Source organism: Solanum tuberosum, unplaced genomic scaffold (assembly GCF_000226075.1).
Source record: "Solanum tuberosum cultivar DM 1-3 516 R44 unplaced genomic scaffold, SolTub_3.0 scf00020, whole genome shotgun sequence".
Lineage (NCBI taxonomy): Eukaryota > Viridiplantae > Streptophyta > Magnoliopsida > Solanales > Solanaceae > Solanum > Solanum tuberosum.
In genome coordinates this window covers 2,276,053-2,279,515 of record NW_006238946.1, presented here as the reverse complement: position 1 = coordinate 2,279,515, position 3,463 = coordinate 2,276,053, and the positions used below count along the sequence as shown (strand labels likewise).

The window sequence follows — 3,463 nt, the reverse complement described above, 5'->3', positions numbered from 1 at the left end:
ATGCATGAATTTGATCTCCACGATCTCTCCGACGACGCCGATTACGCTGATTCTATGCAACAAGGTTCGGCGAGTATGACTAGGAGTGGTAATAGTAATCGGAATTCATCCAGTGAACAAGTCGGTGCTGAAATCGGGTATTTGAAAGATAATGTGGCGATACACCCGACTCAACATGCATGGGAGAGGATCAGAGGTCGGCTGAAGCTGATCAAGCAAGGAGGTTCTCTGTTAATGACTTGGATTCCATATGAAGGGCAAAGCTCAAGTGCAAGGCTGTCTGAAAAAGATAAAAGTCTCTATACAATAAGAGCTAGTGCCTTTCTCGGATATTAGGTCAATCCGTAGACACACTCCTACTTTGGGTTGGCAGTATGCTATTGTAGTATTGTCGTCAGGACTAGCATTTCCTCCACTTTATTTTTACAATGGAGGTCTCAAGGAGTTTCTAGCAACAATTAAGCAACATGTTTTTCTCGTGAGGTCAGCTGAAGATGCAAATATATTTCTTGTTAATGACTTACAAGATCCGCTCCAGAGAACTCTCTCTTCCTTGGAGCTTCCCAGGGCCGTTTCTGTTGCCAACAGTCCAACTTCATCTATTGCACCTAGTGAATCTTCATTCAGCCGGACAGATGGTGAAGCCCTTGATAAGAACTCCGCAGTTATTCAACAAAATGGCAGGCAAAGACAAAAACATAATGATCCTCGACATTTATCTATTCAAGTACTGGAGAAATTTTCTCTTGTCACCAGATTTGCACGTGAAACAAAATCTCAATTTCTTCGTGAAGCTCATGGTGATGGTTTCATTTCTAATGCAATGAAGAAGCATGACAAAAAACCAAATAATTACTCTTCTGTTGTTGAATCTAATGATGTTCACAAGCCGCTTGAAGATGTTCATGTGCCTGCAAATTCGTCCGAGGAAAGTTCTTGTGAGATACATAATAAGAATGAAGAAGCTGCAATGCGCGATGAAAGTTAGAGTATGACTATGACAAATTATCACTAGTATGGGGAAAACCGCGCCAGCCTCCGTTGGGATCAAAAGAGTGGTCCACCTTTTTGGACTCTGAAGGTAGGGTCATAGACTCGCAGGCCCTAAGAAAGAGGATCTTTTACGGAGGTGTGGAGAAAGGTCTGAGGAAAGAGGTCTGGAGATTTCTGTTGGGATATCATTCGTATGATTCAACTTGTGCCGAGAGGGAATATCTCGCGTCTATCAGAAAGTCAGAGTATGAAACAATAAAAAACCAGTGGAAGAGCATCACTAAAGAGCAGGCTAAGAGATCTACAAAATTCCGAGAAAGGAAAGCTCTTATTGAAAAAGATGTGGTCAGGACTGATAGGTCAATTCCATTCTATGATGGGGATGATAATTCTAATGTGAAGTGCTTGCGTGACATACTGCTCACTTACTCATTCTACAACTTTGACCTGGGTTACTGTCAGGGTATGAGTGATCTTCTTTCACCTAATATTGTATTGTGATGGGAGATGAACCACAATCGTTTTGGTGCTTTGTGGCTTTGATGGAGCGACTTGGACCAAATTTTAATCGTGACCAGAACGGAGTGCATTCTCAGCTTTTTGCATTGTCAAAGTTGGTGGAGTTATTGGACAATCCTTTGCATAATTACTTCCAACAGAAGGACTGCTTGAATTATTTTTTCTGCTTTCGCTGGGTTCTTATACAATTCAAAAGGGAATTTGACTTTGAGAAAACAATGCGGTTGTGGGAGGTCTTATGGACACATTATTTGAGCGAGCAGCACGACATCTCAGGTGGGTCTATGAGCTTTTTGAATTTAATTTCCATTTCATGGTGTTTCTTCTCTGTCTCATAAGGCTAACTGTTGTTTGCAGCCACGACGGATTTCAATGCTTTTGATGTGATTCATGTTTTTACTTGGCAAAGTTCAGTTTCTTTCTCACCCCTCACCGAACCACCCTTTTTGTGATATAACACATTCACTGTCTCTTTTCTTACTCTTATTTCTCACTCTGCTATGTTTTATACACAATGAAGATTTGGATGTTTTCATCTGTTGATGTTCAATCAAACATGTTGCATGTCGAGCTAAAGAATTGTTGCTTGGCATGACACTTTAGGTGGGTCTATGAGATTTTGGGAAAAGTTCCATTTTATGGTCCTTCTCTGTCTCATAGGCAAACTGATGCTTGCAGCCATGCTGGGTTTCACAATTTTTGAGCTTACCGTGTTTTGGCACCACAAAGTTCAATTTTTTTGTCACTAAATCCCCCTTCTGGTGAAACTACACGACCTTCTACTTTTCTTGTTCTTATTACGCTCTCTTGTATAACTCAAAAAAGCAATTTAACATGTTTTTTCTCGAGTTGAAAACTGTTGCTTGGCATGGCACCTCAGGTGGGTAAATGAGATTTAGAAGAAATTTCCACTTCATGGTGCATCTTCTCTGTCTCATAAGGCTAACTGATGCTTGCGGCCATGACAGATTTCAAAGCTTTTGAGCTGATTCGTGTTTTGGCTTGGCAAAGTTTAGTTTCTTTTACCCCCTCACCGGACCACCCTTTTAGTGAAATGACAGATGAGCTTCCTCTTTTCTTATTCTTATTACTCTCTCTCTTCTGGTTTATAAACGATGAGGGTGTGGAGGTTTTGTCTTTCATGCAAGTTCAGTAAAAAATGTTTTCTCTTAAGCTGATTAAACTGTTGTTTGGCATGGCACATCAGGTGGGTCTATGAGATTTTTGAATTAAATTTCCATTTCATGGTGTTTCTTCCTGTCTCATAAAGCTAACTGTTGTTTGCAGCTGTGAGAAATATAGGAAAAGAATATTATTGAATTGTTGTTGGTTACATTATTACATTGAGACCCTATAATACAATCCTTTACCAAGTAGGATACTATTTAGTATTCTTATTTCTATTTCTATTACTATTCCTATTCTAATAAAATTGTATAAACCTATTTCTATTCTAATAGGACTGTATAAACCAATTCTTATTCTAACTGTATAAACTTATTCATATTCTAATAAGACTGTATAAATCTATTCATATTCTAACACTCCCCCTCAAGCTAGTGCATACAATTCATGTACCTAGCTTGTTACAAATGTAATTAACACGAGGACCGATGAGGGGCTTGGTGAGATATCTGCAAGTTGATCACTCGACTTCACAAAATTGACAATCAATCTCAATGTGCTTGGTCTTCTCATGAAATACTAAATTTGATGCATAATGCCGATAAAACATGGAGTGATAAAATTATAGTGTTGGAACTTCCCAAACCAAGCTTGCAAAGACTGTTTCAGACCATAGAGTGACTTACGTAATCAACATACAAGGCTACTAAACTCCCCCTGAGTAACAAAATTAGGTGGTTGCTCCATATAGACTTCTTCACAATTCAGCGGTCGTTGAAAGTGCTCAAAATCTAGTATAAAGTATGTGGATCATGTTGGAATCAAT

At 39.1% G+C, this 3,463-nt stretch overlaps 1 pseudogene; it reads left to right on the top strand.

Moving 5' to 3' along the window:
- On the top strand, positions 1–1,850 carry LOC102606024 (TBC1 domain family member 15-like; annotated as a pseudogene).
- Positions 1,851–3,463: the final 1,613 nt, after the last annotated feature.